This window comes from Panthera onca, chromosome F2 (genome assembly GCF_046562875.1).
Source record: "Panthera onca isolate mPanOnc1 chromosome F2, mPanOnc1 haplotype 2, whole genome shotgun sequence".
Lineage (NCBI taxonomy): Eukaryota > Metazoa > Chordata > Mammalia > Carnivora > Felidae > Panthera > Panthera onca.
The window spans coordinates 29,927,264-29,947,547 of record NC_138356.1 but is presented as its reverse complement, the minus strand read 5'-3'; the positions used below and the strand labels follow the sequence as shown (position 1 = coordinate 29,947,547).

At 40.2% G+C, this 20,284-nt stretch overlaps 1 protein-coding gene across 1 annotated transcript in view; it reads left to right on the top strand.

Moving 5' to 3' along the window:
• The first annotated feature begins 3,420 nt into the window (after positions 1-3,420).
• PAG1 (phosphoprotein membrane anchor with glycosphingolipid microdomains 1) overlaps positions 3,421-20,284 on the top strand; it is a 59,602-nt gene continuing 42,738 nt past the window's right edge. The window contains exon 1 of the mRNA XM_060610788.3: positions 3,421-3,510. The gene's annotated coding sequence lies outside the window, so the exon portion shown is untranslated. The remainder of the gene's footprint in view (positions 3,511-20,284) is intronic.

Sequence of the window (20,284 nt, the reverse complement as noted above, 5' to 3'; positions counted from 1 at the left end):
CATATTGTAACATGTTGGTGCTTCATTCCACTTTTTTTGGCAACATAATATTCTTTTATATCGGTACACCCATTTTCTTTGTTTATTCACCAGTTGATGGCTATTTGTATTATTTCCACTTTGGGGCTATTATGCATGCTGCTACTGTGAACATCCGTATACAAGTTTTTGTGTGAACATATGTTTTCATTTCTCTTGGGATATTCCTAGGAGTGGAATTACTGGATCGCATGGTAACTCCTATGTTTAACTTTTGGAAGAACAAGCAGGCTGTGTTTTAAATGGCTGTACCATTTTACATTCCCATCAGCACAGTACGGAGGGTTCTGATTTCTCCACATCCTCACCAGCACTTGTTACCATGTAGACTTTTTGATTAACACCATTCTGCTAGAGATGAAGCGCTGTGTCATCTCATTGTGGTTTTTGTTTCGATTTCCTTGATAACTAATAATGCTGAGCATCTTTTCACGTGCTCATTGGCCATTGTATGTATTTTCAGAGAAATGTCTGTTCAGATCTTTTGCCTATTTTTGGTTGGGTTGTCTTTTTATTATTGAGTTGTAAAAGTTCTTTATATATTCTAAAAAAATGTTTTTTACATTTATTCATTTTTGAGAGACAGAGAGAAACAGAGCACAAGCCGGGGAGGGGCAGAGAGAGAGGGAGGCACAGAATCTGAAACAGGCTCCAGGCTCCAAGCTATCAGCACAGAGCCCAACGCGGAGCTCGAACTCACAAACCACAAGATCATGACCTGAGCCAAAGTCGGACGCACAACCGAGCCACCCCAGGCACCCCTTTATATATTCTAGACAAAAGTCCTTTATCAGATATGATTTTCTCATATTTTTTCCCATTTGGGGGGTTGTCTTCACTTTGTTTTTAATTTTTTTTAATGTTTATTTTTGAGAGAGGGAGACAGAGGGGGACGGGAGGAGAGAGAGAGGGAGACACAGAATCCGAAGCAGGCTCCAGGCTCTGAGCTGTCAGCACAGAGCCTGATGCAGGGCTCAAACCCACAGACTGCAAGATCATGACATAAGCCAAAGTTGGACACTTAACCAACTGAGCCACCCAGGTGCCCCTCCCAGCTCATTTTCTTAATAGTGTCCTTTAAAGCATGAATGTGTTTAATTTTGATAATGTACCTATTTTTTGTTGCTTTCGCTTTTTGTGTCATATATAGAACTCCACTGCCAAATCTTAGTTCATGAAGATATTTATCCCTCTGCTTTCTTGTAAGAGTTTTGTTGTTTTAGCTTTTAAATGTAGATTTGATTCATTCTGAGTTAGCTTTCATATGCTCTGAGTTGAGGGTGCACCTTCGGTGTTTTGCACATGGCTATCCAGTTGTCCCAGATATTTTTGTTGAAAAGAGTATTTTTCCCCATTTGAACAATTTTGGCACCCTGGTCAAACATTAATTGGCCATAGATATATGGGTTTATTTCTGGATGGTAAATTCTCTTCTACTGAACTGTATGTCTGTCCTATTCCAGTACCACCGTGTCCTGATTACCTTGCTTCTTTGAAATATTTTTGAGTCACAAGATGCATATTCTGAAAGTGCAAAATTATGCACCACTTTTAGGCTATTAAAATAACTGTCAAGTTGTGTGCTCAATTTTCAAATTAGACTCTTTACTCCCATCTAGCAATAGAGAAAGCATATGCAAAAATATTATTTCTAATACATATTAATAAGATTTGGCATTTTAAGAAGAATATTCTTCTCATTTTATTTATTTATTTTGCTGCAGCAATTTGATTTAGATAATCAAATCTTGCTTCTATTTTTAACAAATCCCAGAGAGTTCTCTGGGACCAACCATGATGACATGCAGAAGTGGAGGTGTTTACAATTGGAATCCGCATCCAGAGATATCTGCATGGCAGGGTTTCAGGAGGAGGTTTGTTTTAAAATCTAATGAAAGAGTGAAAGGTGGTTTGGGAAAGGCTCTTGTCTGTCAAGCCCTCACCCAGTGAAACCGCCCAGACCTCTCTTAGTTCGCATGATTGACAGTGGAAAGACCTGGAGTCGAGTTGGAAGAAGACAGCCCATGATTGTGTGTCCTATTCTGGTCTTTTTAGACTTACTAAAAAAAAGAAAATAATAATAGTTGAATGCAGCGGCAAACAAAAGGCAGCCACTTCTCACTTAGTAACTGTCAGGCAAACAATAGATGTACCTTGAGATAATATAAATAATCTGCTGACTCTGCTATGGGAGAAAGCAACATACAGTTTAAGATGATCATATGTGGTCCTCATAATAGAACATCACTACATGCAGATCTGGAAGGCTCATGTTCTACTCAGCTTTTTATATTATAAATCAGGAATTGAATCTCTGTTAAAACCATTGAGAAGCTCTGAATCTTAGTTAACAGCTAGGATATCTCCCTTAGGGTGTGAGGTCATTCATTCATTCCATGCCTCTCCCCCCCCCCCCCCCCCCCCCCCAATGCACTTACTGCGGTGTCTTCCATCAAACAGAGGTTCGGTTCGGGGGATATTTGTTAGGGGATGGGAAGAGATCTGGAGAGGAAAGGGGGATGGAGGAAAGGCTGGGCACCGAAACTAGAGCAAAGCCACGGGTGGGATGGGATGAAGGGTGCTCATGAAACAGGAGGGAAATGGAGGGAAAGCATCCCTGCCTGTCATCCCTCTGTTTGTGCACAGCTCCCTCACGCCCACAGTGGAATGGGCGAAGGAGCAATTTGGGATCAGGAGCTCTGCGTGTCATTCAGGCCACACAGTTCACACCGTACCCATCATGCTCCTTTTAAATTTTTTTAACGTTTATTTTATTTATTTTTGGGAGAGAGAGAGAGAGCGAGAGCATGAACAGGGGAAGAGGCAGAGAGAGAGGGAGACATAGAATCCAAAGCAGGCTCCAGGCTCCGAGCTGTCAGCACAGAGCCTGACACGGGGCTCGAACTCATGAACTGTGAGATCGCGACCTGAGTTGAAGTCGGACTCTCAACCGACTGAGCCACCCAGGCGCCCCCATAATGCTCCTTTTAATATGACATTCTCATAATTAAATCGTGGCTTACTTTATTTAAAAACATACTCTTCAAATAAATCGCTTTTTATCCCAAATTCAGGAACTGAATTTTAATATTAACCACAATAACACATAGATTTATTTATCACAATATTAGGGGAAATATGGAAAGAACCAATAAGTTGATGTGTGTTTGATTCGCCATTGAGTATTAGAAAACATTTTTTATTTACTTACTGCTGTTTGTACTTTTTCCTCGACCTCGCAGCTAGCTTTCCTCAGGAAGGAATGAAAAAACAGCATTTGGCGTAAATTTGCGAGCATTTGTACAGCAAACTGGACAGGTGTCTTTCAAAGTCTATGTCTATCTGCCTTTTCCCCCTAACTTTCTTTCTCTTTGGTTATAGGTCGGGGAGGAAGAGAGGCCTCTCAGCACATTTCAGAGGCAGTACATTGCCAGGACATTGGCTACTTATTTGGACAAACATTTCTCCAAGGTAAACATTCCCATTGTAACAAGAAGGGGGCCCGTCATTGGGATTTGCAGATTGCGGGGGTCCTGCACAAAGGCTGGATTGTTTAGCCTAACACAGACTCAGAGTGCCATGGCGAGAGGGAGGGAGAGAAGAAAGCAGGACCGTGGGGACACCCTGCAGTGTCTCCTAACCGTGTTCCCGGGAGAATGGCGGCCGAACCGGGAGCTCATGGAGTTGTGCTCCAAATGTGGGGGGAAGGAAGGGAGGAAAGGGGAAGCTGTACTTTTTGCTTCGTGTTAATCTCTCTCTGGTGTTCATGAAAGCGACAGGCGGTGTAGTTTGGTTATTACAATAGCATTTTGTCCTTTATGGGGAACGTGTGGCATCCTTCTTCTTAGAGGTTACCAGACCATTTATGCTGTGCCCGTGTCACAAAGGGAAAGGGAGCGCAATCATAATATTTTACACCAACGAAGACTTACAAATGTGAGGAGGATTTTAAAGAAAACCCATGCTCTCCTTTTACCTACTAAGTGAGCCTGTGGTTGGTTGGTGACAAATACTTCATGAAGTTCTTGGTTGGGAAAATCCTATCTTTAATACCTCTTTTGGGAGGGGGAGGGGTACACGTATGAGAGAGAAAATGAAAATGAGAGAGAGAGAGAGAGAGAGAGAGAGAGAGAAGAAGAGAGAGAGACCCCCAAAAGGAGTCTGTCAGCATCATACTGTACATTTCAGAGGAGTAACTCCAGGCGCTTTCTTTATGAATCATGAGCTTAGCGGGAATAAAGGCTTAACAGAAGCAGCTGAATTCACCGTCAGCTTTAGCATTCATGAATTGGCTGCCAATATTTTAACACAAATCGCTGTGTCATTTCTATGAAGTTCCCCTGTTGCTGCTCAGTCTTTAGCCAAAAGCTGTTTTTGCTAAGCCCTGAAATTACATCTGATAAAACACCTCCTTCCTTCCGGATAAAGATACCCATGTACACAACCCACAGAAATGCAAAAATATACGATCCAATTTAAAAGAAAATAAACTTGTCAGCTTTCTCTGTTTAGCAGTTAATAAATGGCTGACGTTACTTAGTCCTTAGCTTGTGAGAATGCAATTTCAGATGGCAAGGAGCGAGTAATGTTTTCCTCATCAGTCCTCATCCTGGTGGTTCTTTTCTGAAGGGGCTGAGTGGGGGAAATGGAGGCTGTACATTAGAGGAGAATTTTTTGATACTATTCATTGTCTGTTCTGACAGAGAAGACATTGTTTGTTCACTGTAATAGGCTTGGCAGGAATCTGTGCTGTGCATACAGAATGGGAAAATAGCAGAGCAGTGGAGAATCTCAAAATCCTGAGCAACAGATTAGCTTAGAGGTTTTGTAAAAAAAATATATATATATATATATATATATATAATATAATATAATATAATATAATATAATATGATATATATATTTCAGTAGTTTCTCATTGTAGATGCAAGTCACAATTTGGGGAAATAGTTTCCTTTAAGTGATAGTTTCCCTTACCTTACATTATGCATGTATTACATTAAAAAGGCTCAAGATAGCAGTGTGCCTATCTAAAATACTGTAGTAACAAGAATTGCAATCATGAAAGTTTATGAACACACCAGACCTGCTTTGAGATTGTTCCCTGTGCATTTGTATTCATGTCAGTGTAAATGAAAAATAACCTGTGTGCATCATCTGATGATTTCACAGAAGCAGGTGTGGGCTGCCTGAGGTAAGAGAAAAAAGACCCATTAAAAGATACGCTTTGAGGCAAGAAGTACACTGCTAGGGACTCTGTGAGAGGGTGCCATGCCCCAAATGTTCAGAACTTTAAAGTTAACAACTGTAGAAGTGAAAGTGCAAAGCAGTGTGCAAACCCTGCCTTGGAAACTGAAACGGCAGAAAGCAAAGCAAGACTGAGGCCCAGTGTTTCTTCTTCTTAAGGTTCTATGTTCACCCCACTTGCCCCCTCCCCCCACCCAGCACAGGAACTGTGTGGTGCGATGGTCCCCAACAGCCCCTGGTGTCCAGGGACTTCATATGTGTGCTTGTGTGTTTCTTACTAGAGCAGAAAAAGATGTTGTCAGGCTGCAGGCTCCTATGTTCCCAGACAGAGCACATGAGCCAGACCAGGAGAGCTCCAAGAGCAGGTGTGCTGGGGCCATTCCCAGCCAAGTTCAAGGGCCCCTCGTCCTTATGCTCCAAGAGAGATTTATCATATTCCCCAGTCTTGGCTTATATTTGTAAGAACTCTCTGCATGTTTTTATAAGGACTATATCATGTAAACTATGACATTTCTAAAATTATAGTTGTGATAATGTCGCAATACACTCAGTCATTAGATTATTGCAAACCCTTCTCTGCTTTTTATGTAACCTATATAAGGGTCGGCCTTAAATACCGAAAGCAGATCTTTTACTCTGCTACTTATGACACATTCAGGTACATTATCTGCTTAATTTTTAAATTTCTCAGTCTTTTAAAGTGTGTTTGGCAATCTTTTCAAAGATGTGTTTGTATAACCTTTTAAAAATATACAAAATATATTTATATGATGATATTTTCAAGTAAATACCAAAGGAACCAAGAACAATTAACCAGGACTGTTTCCGTTCGTTGCTTCAGTATATGGGTACATTTATATTGTCCGTTCTTAAAGTCGTTTTTATTTTATTATTTTTAACAACCCAGTGAAGGGCTACCCAGGGAGGTAAGGCCGAGGTGCAACCAGTCCCTCCTGTCCCCGCAACGGCTCCTTGGAGACGCTGCCTGGGGAAGACAACCCGCGGGCCTCAGAAGACAGTTTGCAGGAATTGCTAGCGCTTCTGTGCCCTGGTGGCCCCGGCTCCCATCCTGCCTTCTTGTTCCTATTCTGCTGGAATCCCCGGTAACCGCTGCACTGGAGGCCTGATCATTAGCATGCACCAGTGACAACTGGCTCTCCAGAGCATGCGGCCACGGCCTGCCGGAAAGCACTGGGAGCTCCCAGGCAGCTAAGTCAGTGTGTGCACCTCTAGAGGCAGAATCGCCTGGTCTGGCTTCATTCATAGGCTTGTAACTAGGAGACAAGGACTATCCCTGTCTTAAAATGAGGAGTTGCAAGGGTCTTGTTTCACCAGTGACAGCTCATCTTTGTCTGTTGCAAAAGGAAACCCATACCAATAGAGGGAAATTGGAGTAAATGCTTAGTAATGCTTAACTATTTTATTTAACAAACACTTAAACTGCTCTTACTATGAGACAGGCAGTGGTCTAAGCACTTTGCAGATACTAATTCATTTAATCCACTTGACTCTCCCACTACTGCTACCATTAATATTATTCCCGTTTTACTGAAGACGAAACTGAAGCGCACAGAGTGTGGGTGACTTATCCATGATTCCGCAGGTGGTAAGGGAAGATGGCATGTGCACTGGGGCTGTCTGTGCCAGAGTGTGTTAGGGCTCCATGCGCCCAATCACAGGTACCTCCTGTACATGTACCAACGACAGAGCTTGCTTCGAAGCCATGTCCCTTGGGGATCTGTAAACACACATGCCACCCCCATGGAAGTGCACATGATGTGTTACATTGTTGGTTTTCAAACTGTGCACCCCTTGTCTCTTGGCGTTTATTTACATTGGTGGAAGAAGCATTTTAAAAAAATGGTTTTTTATGTTTATTTTTATTTTTGAGAGAGAGAGAGAGAGAGAGAGAGAGAGACAGAGTGCAAGGAGGGGAGGAGGAGAGAGAGAGGGAAACACAGAATCAGAAGTAGGCTCCACACTCCGAGCTGTCAGCACGGAGCCTGATGTGGGGCTCGAACCCACGAACCGCGAGATCATGACCTGAGCCAAAGTCGGACGCTCAACCGACCGAGCCACCCAGGCGCCCCAGGAGAAGCATTTTTGATTTCTGTCCTTCTAGAATTCAGAGTGGGTACAGGTTAATGCTGTGTGGTAAACCTGGGATTCCAGCCACTACATCCCACGGCTGTCAGGGTGAGCTGGACTCCGCAGCACGCCTGCATAGGGCCCCCCAGCAACAGTAGGAGGAAGCCAAGGGCGGCCACTGTCCCTCTGCCTCCGCACCTCTTTCACTGGGTGGGATGTGCTCCAGCCGTGAGGCCAGCAGTGTTGGACTTGCCAACATTGAGAGACGCCGCTATTCAAGCTGATATGTCAGTCAGTTGGATGTTTGACCACTCTCCTCTCACCCGTCGTGAGGATTTAGACAGCTGGCTTTGGGAGGTCGGTCTTGTCTTACTTAACCCAGCACTTCCCAAAGAGAGATGTTAATAGGTTCAGCTCCCTACTGCTGCTCCTGAAAGAGAAAAGAAAAAACGTTTTATTTACGATCAGATGTTTGAGAGACGTGGGTTAAACGAAATTAAATCGATGTACTTACTGCAGGTTTCTCAGAATTTTCTTGGGACTCTCCAGAGCAAGATGTAGAATGCAGAATTTCCTAAATTTTTTATTCCCACCGATGGGGAGAAATGTCTACCAGCACCCCTTGGGCAGTGCTGCCTTAAGAAAAGGAGAAAGAAAAAAGAAAAGAAAAGGAGAGACAACAGATGTGTCATAGAAGGTAATCAGGTATTGAGGAAAGATCAGTCAGCTACATTTGGGATCCCTAAATTCCAGCTCGTCTTTAAACCAATAATCATTGCAACCTTAGAACTTCAGATTTCTCATCCGTAAAATATGGAGGATAGAACTGGATTATCTCTAAGCTCTTTTCATCTTTATGAAAAGCTGGCAACTGTTTGTTTATATCCTAGCTTGCTCCAGAAGGGTTTGTAAGAATAAGGCACAATATATAACACATTAAGACAGAGTGGATTAAAAACAGGTGAAGGTAAAATGAGGCACAGGGAATATAATGTAGGAAACACAGAGGAAGGAGGGAGGTTAGTATGCAGAATGAATTCTGTGAAATCTTTCATGGTTAATATGAAAGAACCAAGTTTTGTTCAATGCTTTCTGATGAACAGTCTGAAGAGAAAACTAGAATCATAGCCTTGTGATTAATAGTGTCCTAAGCTAAAAACACATTTTTTCCTGAAGAAACAACTATTCCTAGTTCTGAGTCCAAATTTTTCTCATGATGTTTATATTTTGTGGCCTTTTACTCTTTTAGATAGAAATTTTGGCTCTGTGACAGGCTGGTCCCAAAGAGATTTGGGCCGTCTATAAATGTGCTTCATAGGTAGCTGTGGATACATCGTCCTCATTTATTAAATCATTACACATTGTAGACCAGCTCTGCTTTGCTATATGTGAAGGTGTCTGGGTCTCATTTCTCTGGACTCTGGAGTAGTCTCTAGAACCTGGAGGGCTGTGTGGTGGGAGGCCAAGGTCTGGATTGCTGTGCTGGGGTGCACGGTGTATACAGCAGAGCCCATTTGTGTGGCCTCCCTTGTACGCTGTCATTACTTCCATTCAGTTTTGAGGACGCTCATCCCCTTGTCCCCCACTCATGTCCAACTTCTTACCCTTTGTCGTAGCCTGGATCAGGGTTTCCCTACAGCCTCTTCAGAAGATCTTTGGGATTCAAAGGTGTCCCAGGGATTTTACACTGTTAGGGTGGCAAAGGTTCAAGTCCAAGGACTCTTTTTAAAGTATTAGTAAATAGCGTGATTATGTAAATATTTTTAAAGAAAACAAAACTGTTGGAGGACCTCTAAGAGCATAGAAAGCCACTGATGACAGTCAGATGAACAAATATCCTCACTCAAATGCTGCAAGTTTCCAATGCAGTTTTAATTAATACAGTCATGTATTTATTTATATATGTCTATGTATGTATGTATGTATATATATGTATGTATATATGTATATACATACATATATATATGTATGTATATACATATATATATGTATATATATGTATATATATACACACACCAGATAGCTGATTAGTGAGACAATAGGCATAAGAAGTATCAATGTTATATTATAAGCTTCAAACATCTGGTCAAAATTCTTATATACTTATCATAGTATTGATAATGTTTTATGTTTTAAATTGGGTAGTGGTTATATGAGCATTTGTTATATCATACTTTTTGTGAATCTTAAATATCTTAATATATTTGGTAAGTTTTATATTAGTTTACTAGAATATGTGTGGTAGGGCTGCCTGGTTGTCTCATTTGGTTGCGCACCCAACTCTTGATTTTGGCTCAGGTCATGATCTCACAGTTGTGAGATCAAGCCCTGTGCTGGGTGAGGAGGCTGACTGAGATTCTGTCTCCCTCTCTCTCTTCTTTTTTCCCCCTCTCTCCCCCTCTGCCCTTCCCCTGATCTCCCTCTCTTTCTCTCTCCACCCCCCCACCCCGCGCAAAAAAGGAATATGGTGTAAAATTCAATGTTAAAAAAAGAAAAAGTAGTAGTGATAATCATATAATCTGGCTTTTCATTTATTGGAATTAAGTATCATCCATACCGTTAATATATATGTCCTCAAGCTCCTGTTGGCAAGCTAACAACATGGTCAGATCAGACAGAATATGTTTGTTGCAGAGAAACGCTTACAAACAGCAGCCTCAACCTTTTTATCTTGTCTCATTGTTTTAACAGTAAACACAAAAATTATCATAGGTCGATTATGTTTGTCCAAAATGTTGAATACTCAAACATTAGCTAATGAAAGCAATTATTGTCTGTTTTGGTACTGTAACATATTAAATATAATTTGGAACCTATATATTTGAAACTTACATATGAAAATATTTATATATGTGATATACACCAATATGCCTTTTCAAAAATTTGTCTGAAAGTCATGTATTTTATTATAAAAGGAACTTAGAGCTCATTGAATAGCACATCACTTGTTAAATAGGAAACCCTCAGAATTATTAAGGTTTGTATGTAAATGAGCATAATAATACAAACTTTCATAATAACCCATCTAAAATCAAATAATTGTACTTAAGTCATCTCTGTCTTGTATACCATAAAATTTTTAACCAAAACATATCTGATGGAGGCTTGCAAAAATAGAACTATGCAAGTCAAAACAGGTGAAGACTTTAGTGCAGCCTGGACAAGACGTTGCAATAATTATTTGTGTGCAGTTTAAAGAGAATCTTGCTGTTCTGGAGTAAATGGTTGGTAATGAGATAATATGAGGTATGGTGATTTGCAGAAAGAAGATTAAAGGCCACCGGTAGAGTCAGTTGATTAGAAGAAAATGTTATGAAACCACTCTTGCTCTGCCTGCCTCATGCCCCCCGCCCTACATGACAGGAACATCTGCTGTAGTTTCCTGTTCCAGCTCTCAGGGAAAGTCAGCGATTACCTCTTTCAGGGAGTGCTGACCTCAGATGTGTTCCAACCTCCCCTGCCCCATGCTGATTATGTTCTCTTTACTTATTGTAAGATACACATACATACATATACTGTTTTGAAATACCAACCATAAATCAATGGCATTTCCACTATTTATTGTTCTTTTTTACAACAAAAGGTGACTTCTTCCTAAGAAGTCTTAATTTTCTTAATCACGTTAAATTTCTCAGAGTTTCATTTTCTTGTGTTCTTGGTCGCTGGAGTATTATTTGTACTGTCTTGTTAGGTGAGTTTATTAGTTTTCATGTTCCAACTTCACTATTAACTTATTTTTAGTATAGTAAAGAAATTTTTACATTTATTACATTCAAATGCAGCTAATGCATTTCAAAATGATTTCAATCAGCATCATTATTTTCCAACAGTCTTAATGTTGCTTGACTATTCTAATTGTTCATTTAAAAACCCACCTTCATCGAAATAGCTACTCTTTAATAAAGCTTCAGTAAAAGTCTGAAAAAGCATTTCAAGGGATTGGACCTAAGGAAAAAGAAATACATATAAACGAAATCTCTTTTACATTTAATTAATTGATGTAAGCTACAATATTTCTCTGTGAGTTGTAACTAGCTTTCATTTTCAAACTTTGGAAGAATGAGTCATTTGTACTAGGAAGTAGATGCTGAAGAACTGTTTGGCAACTTGGAGAACATTTTTAGCATTTGAATTTCCCTATTTATAGTACAGCATCAGGCAGAGTAAAATGTTTGGCATTTCTATAAGGGATGCAAACTCTTTAACATTCTCTGTTGTGATCTAACAATTCATTTCAGAGTAAGATGAATCAGTCTTGTTTGGAAAATGTTTTATACAAATATTGGCAAGGAAACTGTAACTGCATTTCTGTGGATTTTAAAAATGCAAACTCCCCTAAAGAAAATGACAAATTGCACAATATTACTTCTTTCTTCTGCATTACTATAGTTCTATGTGAACTGCCTTTTATTGCGTTAAATTCTCACACTACTCTGCCCCATTCCTTGCTTTTTCGATTTTGTTAACCCATGTTGAAATCAGACACCATGTTTCTGGGTCCCTCCAAATGTCAAGTTCCTTTTAATCTAAATGTCTCCACAGTGTTTTTCTCATAATTAAAACTCCAGATTACTTTATTAAAATATGCCCTTTCCTTTTACCTTGGACGATATGAGAGTAGTAATTCTCTGCTCTTACTTGCCTGAACAGAAGAGAGATATTCATATTCTCTCCCTCATTCTCTCTTTCACACACACACACACAACACACACACACAGTGTTGAACTAATAAAAAAAATAGAGCACGCTAAATCTAATGTGGTACCCTGGATGGGATCTTAAAACAAAAAAAGGACAGTGCTGAAAACAAAGGAAATCTGAATGATGTATGGACGTTACTTAATAATAATGTACCAATGTTGGCTCATTAATGGTACAAATGTACCATGTTAACGTACAAAGTTAATAGTAAACTAGAAAAATTACAATAACTATAGCTAATATATTAAATGGCAGAGTTGACTGCAGTCTGTTTTGTGACAAGAATAATTAGAGTATGGAGTGATAACTGGTTCTGTTTTTGCCGAAGTCCTCTTTGAACATAGCTGTCTGTAGCAGGGGTTGGCAACATCTGGGGCCAGATCCAGCCAGCTGCCATTTGTGTCAGGCTCGCACATGCGTTGCTTTTCTTTCTCGTGTCCGTCTCCAGAGGGCTGAGAGGGTGTGGGCTCAGGCTCCCTGGGCTGGATTCCCAGCCGTTTGGTTAGCGGCTCTACTTGACTTGTTTAACCTCTCTGGACCTCATTTTCCATTTCTAGGAAGTCAGAGGACCAAATCAGATTTTTCTCTCGGGGAATCTGTGGCATACAAACTTCTGATCCTGTGTGCTACAGGTCTGTTTGTGATCGTAGCTATGGAATTTATTGAGGATAAAATTGTGGCACTAAGCCAACTTGCATACTTTATGATAGTTCATAGCATGAGATTATCCATCATTTTCTCAGCATTTTTGAACTCTGCCAAAAAAAGAAATAGTCCCTGAAAATAATACTGTTGCCACGTGAGAGTCACTTATGCATTAAAAGAAGACAAGACCACAGTTTCTTGAAATACCCGCATCAAATCTGAACTAAAAATCCTATTAAAATATTAAACTATACCTTAATTTGTGATGAAGTACATATAAGTAAATATAAGGTACATCTCAAACCAAATTTTTTCAGTTAATGTGCCTTTGGATCATACACTTAAATGTAATTTAGTTTGAATTTATTATTTAATATAATTGATAGCTTATTTGTGGTATTCTAGTTTATGATAATAAAATTTTGAATACCTAATTATGCTTAAGGCCTCTAAACACACTTAAGATCCTGCCAAGTATCCATATTACACTTGTTGAGTTAATCATTAGGAAGTTACTCATCTGATAATTATTTCTTAATTCCTTTTGAGTCAGCCATTGTCCATAAGAAATTAGTTTCTAGCTCTAGTATTTCAGTCAGTGCTGTATTTTGAGTAGAGGCATATAAAAAAAAGAAAGGTAACTTAGGTCTGCCTTGAAAGTTAAATCGAATAATAACCACTTGACTGATGGAAGTACTCCCGGAACAATTGAATAGTGGTTCTCAACCTTGACTGCTCAATAAAATCACTCAGGGGGCTTTTAAAAATCCCTGTGTGCAGTTTGTACCCCAGACTAATTAAACCAATCTCTGGAGGCATTGTTTTAAAACTTCCCAGGTGCTTCCAATATGCAGCAAAAATTGAGACTCCTGGCCTTGAGGCCTTGTGATGGTCTCCGTCCAGCAGAACTCCCCGGCCCTTCGAAATTGGGTGACTTGAGCAGCTATTAGTCACTTAAAGAGTGAACCGTAGTCCCCCTCCTTGTCCGCAGGGGACACGTTCCAAGACCCTCCATATCTAAAACCACATGTAGTACTGAACCCTAGATATACTATGTTTTTCCTAAACATACATACCTACAGTAAGGTTTAATTTACAAATTAGGCACAGTAAGAGATTAACAACAATAGCTAATAATACATAGAACAGTTATAACCACATTATAATTAAGGTTATGTGAATGTGCTCTCTCTCCCACAGTACCCTGTCGTACTATATTCACCCTTCTGGTGATGATGATGAGAGATGCTAAAAGGCCTCTGGATAAGTTGCAGTGAGGGGAATGACTGGCATCGTGACATAGCGTTAGGCTACTGCTGACCTTGTGACAACGTATCAGAGGGTCATCTGCTTCCGGACCACAGATGGCTGTGAATAACTGAAATCGCGAAAGCCAAACCATGGATAAGAGGGAACTGTTGTCTACTTCCAAAGAGAAAGAAGTTTGCCAGTAGTAAGGAACAAAAGCATGTCCCTTGCCCTAAATCTCTACCTCACAAATACCAGGAGAGTTTTCCCTGATTTTGAAATTGCATGCCTTAGTGCTACAGTGTTTTCTGTGGCTTTTGTTTTATGTGGTTTTTTAGTTCCCATACAAGATCAGTGAGAGCTAACACTTACTGAGCACATCCGGCAAGTTTCAGTCCCTGTACTATACATCATTCTGCCTCCCAGCCAGCAAAGAAAAAGTTAGTCACTTCAGAATAAAAGTAAAAAGCCAGGGTTTTGTTTTGTCAGAGAAATCTTATCTCAGTGTAATTGGATATTTGATCATTTATTCATTCATTCAATAAACATTTATTGAATATATGTGCTGTTCCAAAAACAAGCTTTAAAGGTAGTTTAAGTTTTAAAGTACGAAGGATCTGTTTGTGCTATCATTTGCTTCATAACAAGCTTAGTGACTCAATATGACCATTAGTTCTGTAATTGGCAATGAAGGCTGTACTTAGTTGGGGAATTCCTCAGGTCCCCACCAGGCTCCCACACACAACAATGTTCAGCTATGGTTTGGCTTTACTAATCTTAGCTGGGCTCTCACATGTCTGGGGTGTGGGCTGGGATAACCTGGTTGACAGAACTCTGGTCCATGTTATCTCTCATCCTTCAGCATTCTGTCTCATCCTTCAATAGGGCTAGCCTAGTCTTCATCACTTGAGGGAGTTAGGGTTACCTAGAGAATGAATGCAGGGTTATGAGGCACCTTAGGCCTCATCTCAGAACTGGCACACGATCACTTCTGCCACATTTCTTGGCCAAGCAAGTCACAAGTCGGGTCTAGGTCCAAGGGCTAGGGAAATAGACTCTATCTCTTGATGGATAGTCCTGAAAAGTTCTATTACAAAGGGTGAGGATAAAGGAAAGAGTAGAGTAATTGTGGTTATTTTTGCAATCAACCACAGATGGAAATTCTAATTCTGTCTTGGGACATTAAGGGAGATTTCTGAGAGATGACTTGAGCAGGTTCAAACCTGGAAAACAAATAGTGCGAGATGAAAACAATAGCATGAGTGAAACTGTCAAGTTGCGGTTTCCTTAATGAAAAACAAAATGGAGATTGTAAAATTTCCTGAATATAGGAAATATGGCTAGCCCAACACAGAGCATTTAGAAGGCACTCAGCATGTACTTTTTCATTTGCATTTACATCATTTACATCAAATTGGGTGGGCCCATAAGACAGATGTAATAATCTGATAGCTTTATAACTTATCATCTGAGTGACCTTAAACAAGTTACTACCTTCTGTAGCTCTCTTTAGCACAGTGAAGAGAGTAATGTCTTTTGTATCAGTTCATTTTTGCTGCATAACAACCACCCCACAGCTTAATGGCTTAAAACAACAGCCATTTACTGGACTCCTTACTCTGTAGGTTTATAGTTTGGGCTGGCCCAGCGTGGCAGCTGGTTTCAGTTGGGCTCACGTATGTGTCTGTAGTCATCTTACAGTCAGCTAGGTGTCTGCACCTAGCTGGGGGTATAGTGAGGATACCTGGGCACCTGCCTCTCATTCAGTAGGCTAGTCTGGGCTTATTCATACAGAGGGTCACACAGAGGATCCCCAGGCTTTCAAGAATGAGACCAGAAACCCACAAAGCTTATGGGCGAGGTTCACAACTGACACACTGTTGCTTCCACTGCGTTTCATTAGACAAAGTGAGTTGCAAGGCTAGGTGAGAATTAAGAGTAGAGAAATGGGCAGCATTTTTTACTGTAAGGGGCTACAAAGTCATATTGCTAGGGGTGAGGACGCAGGGAGGAGAAGAATTGTAACCACTTACACAACCTTCTCCACCTGCCTATGGTTCGCAACAGTCCTGTGAAGAATAAGTTAACTGTAACTTGATTTTTCTAGATGAGGCTCCAAGTTAAAAAGTGTCTGGCAGATAGTGGATGTTCAGTAAGTAGAAGCCATTAACTTTTTCTTACATATATTAGAAACCAGAGTTTCAGCAAGATTTTTTTAATTACCTATTTTAAAGAGCATCAGATGAACCACCAAATGGTATTCACAAAGGTTACATAAATGTTATGCTTTCTTTCCCTGTTGCAGAAAAGTAATGTAAGTAGAGAAAAGCTCACTGCCTATGAGTGCGTGTGTATCTTGGCACAGTATTCAGGAATTGTTACCTGATGAGTCTGACAAAACCTAGCAGTGGGGCCAGGCATCTTCACAGCTGCCCAGAAGAAAGATATACTTAATGAGAAGAGTCAACTCCAGAAAAAAAAAAATAGAGATAGTAAAGTGTAGTATTTCAATTCCAAAAATATTAAAGGCCCTTTTAATGGGTTAGAACCCATTTTTAAACCTATGCAAAGAATGAAAACCTTAATAAATCTTTATTGATTTCTTTCACTGTTGCATTGTAAGTGTTTTCACAAAACCAGCATAGCCCCATATAGTTCCAGATGGATCCAAAAACTGCTCTTGGATCCCATAAATTGGATTCAATGGAGATTTATTTATCTGACAGCTAGACTGTCTCTAATCAGTGATGTGAACTGGGTCAAAAAAAAAAATCTATGTTCTTTGAAATAAATAGAACATCAGAGGTGACTCAAGAACGTGTAGTATAGAAAAATGGCAAGTGTTCATTGAGGATGGTGTCTGCTTTTTACATCTGTGGTGCTTCTAAGCTCCTTAAAGGGATCTCGGATGATCATTGGGCTCTGCATCCCAAATCCAGCCTCTATTAGCCAGCCGTCCACCTCCAGAAGCCCCAAGGCCCTCAAAAGGCCATGTCCACCTGATAACACTAATTTCCAGGTGCCGAGCTCCCACTGTACTGCAGTTCCTTTTATGATTTTAGAAGATTCTTGTGGCGGAGTGATTGAGACCGATGGTCCTCATCCTTACCTGTCTCACTTTCTTCCTCTCTGAGTGATGGGCGTGAAGAGCTACTGAAACCCTAGAAGCCTCCGTTCCTTATTTCACCAGCAATGATTGTACAAAGACACTTAGGTTTACATGGCCGCTCCATCATATTTATAGTCATTAGGTTATTAACAACACAAACATTGCCTCCCGGAAATTTAGATTATCAGAAAGAAAAAGAGAATAGAAGTTAAAACATTCAAGACAGCCCAGCACAAACGCGTTTGCTGACGGCCTTGCTTTTGCTTTTAAAGCCTGCCGGTCCCAGCTATAATCACCACCCTGTCTCACCCTAAGACACAGGAGTGCAGTGCCTTTGCCGTAAGAGTAAACAGTTCATTTGAACACTTGGTGTTTGTGTTTAAAGTAATGTTTTATGGACCGTGTAATAAAGTACCTTACCTGGTACCGAGCATATGGTAATAAGTATTCATGGATGTGATATGTCTGTTTGTGCATGCCTGAGAGTGATTTCTGCTTTATGAAATTCATGTTGGCAAGGACAGTGGTTTTTGCTGATCCTAATAGACCATCTGGGGCTTGCTATTCTCAACTTGATGGCTCTGTTTACCTAATATCTTTAAGGGGAATTCCATATTTTTTAACTTTGTTTGGCAAACTAGAAGTTGTATACAGGCTTCTGAACCCAATTCAGAGAAGTTTACCCTGCAAATATCTTAAATTACTGCAATGATTTTTTATAAATAAAAATTAAATGCAAATGTGCTATGCTCAGTCTCAGAGATCCCTGGAGATCCTGAGGTTTTTGGTATTGTTACTATAAAGAATTTACAGTATATTAAAGATTTTACCTAAAACACACACTTTGAAAGCTGTCGGAAACCCTATTCCAATGAAAGCCATCGACAGATTTAGGAGGTGTAATTGGTCTTATTCAGATTTTAGATGATTAGTAAGACATAAATACTGGTTCTGTCTTCTACATCTCCAGTATTAATGCAAGTTCTCACAGGCTGACACTGAGTAATACACCACCAGTCTACCTTTTAAGACCGTAGAACTTTGTCCCTTCAAGAGGATGTCGTGCCTTTTAAAAGAATGGCAACCAGCACCCAAAGTGGGAGGGTGTGGAGTCATGGTTTGCTCCACCCTACGCTGTTATTCCCCAGCTTCAAGTTGAGTGTTAACCACCATGTCCCGTGTGCCGTGGTTTTATTAAGTTCGAGTTAAGCAAAAAAGCAGAAGATAGAATGAACAGGTTGTTTAAAAGAAATGAACGTTTCTTTAAAGAAAAATGAGAAACATTACGTGTCTTTGCGAAAGAGAAAATACTTCAGCGTAGTGAATTCCCATCTGGCCTGCCCCTGTGTTTGCAGTACCCGCCAGGCCGCTGTGGCATTGGAGTTGGTGGCTGGGACAGCTGTGTGCTCTTTGCATTCCTGGCTTGTTGATGAGAACATCGTTTTGTATGAAACCACATTTTTTTAATACCATGTATTAAATACTGCATTTTCAATACCATGAGGAAAGAACATCAGGTTTAGAGTGGAAGACAGGGATGGCACTGCTGTTTTCCTGGGTTAGGTGGGATCTCGGCCAGCCCCTTACTCCCTCTGGTCCATTGTTTCCTTGTTGTAAAACACCAATAATGATTTAAAAGAAGGAGAACGCTGCCTTAAAGGTTTCTCATAAGATTGTTGAGCTAGTCAAAAAGTAAAATCTGTGAAAATGTTTGAGTATTACACAAAAATAAGGTGATAATAATGGCTGCCCTGAACTTCAAGCTGAGTGTTAACCACCATGCCCTGTGTGCTGTGGTTTTCTTAAGTTAGAGTTAAAAAACTCTGCCTGCCCTGTGGGGTGAGGGAAGGTGAGGACTCTTGGGTCTTCGTAGATGAGTAAAGGACTCAGACTGAGAGACTCCACCTGGATCATGGGGTGATCATGGGGTGATTTACCAGTGGAGCAGGATTTAACCTGTGTCTGTCAGACCCCTGAACCCATGTACATCTCCTGTGTTATTAATAATGTTGTGGTTATTGCCTTTTTTCTATGGTCTGCCATAAAAAGTGCCAAGTCAGACGTACATAATACATATTTTGTTGCGTAGGACTCCAGGAAGTAAATATGATGGAAATAAGGAAAAGGGGCTAAGACTGAACCTCAAAGAAGAATCACAAAATTATACAACCATGGAAAGGAGCAAGAAAGGCCCTAGGAGTGTCTTCTCAGTGTATGGTTAATGCCACAGTTTGTCATTTTCATTTCCTTACAAGTCCGTGGCATTTTAGTTGACACATTGATAACAGTCATTATGGATAGTTATACAAATGGCATATATAAAATTTGTTCTTTCTTGTTCATAGATAGACACATACATAAACTTAATCAGAAACCTAACAATCTTGTGAGTGTGAGTTAACTGACCTGGGGAGACAAAATCCTTGGTTGTAATTTGATCATTTCAGTGATGGAAGTAAAACAACAGCAACAACAACAACAACAAAAATGAGTAAAATCCTGGTGGTTATATCTAGAGGGTTAATCAGTTCAGGTTCACATTTTTGGCAAGAAGACTTCATAGTTATTGCCTCCTCTCACACAATAGAACCCCATGTCTGATTGTGCCTCCACTCATGACGTTAAGATTAATCATTGGGTTCAGGTGTGATCATCCTGACTCACTTACTACAAAGTTTCCTATCAGCCCAACCCTGTAGTTTGAACAGGCTTGGATGATCATTGCTGAGAAATAATGGTTAGTTATGTGTTGGCTTTGTGACTATTTATGGCCTACTGTATGCATTACATAGGTTCCTGTAAGTTTCTATAAAAGTCTATTTGCAATTGAATTATGTTTTAAACAAATTTGAATTGGTCATGATTTAAAATAATATTTTTTTATAAAAACATCCATGTCATTTCATTTCATTTCATTTCACTCTTTCATAAATAGAAATTTATATGTATTGGATGTGGTTAAAGCAAGATAACACAGGGGCACCTGGGTGGCTCGGTCGGTTAAGCATCCGACTTCGGCTCAGGTCATGATCGCGCGGTCCGTGAGTTCGAGCCCCGCATCGGGCTCTGTGCTGACAGCTCAGAGCCTGGAGCCCATTTCAGATTCTGTGTCTCCCTCTCTCTCTACCCCTCCCCTGTTCATGCTCTGTCTCTCTCTCTCTGTCTCAAAAATAAATAAACGTTAAAAAAAATTAAAAAAAAAGAAAG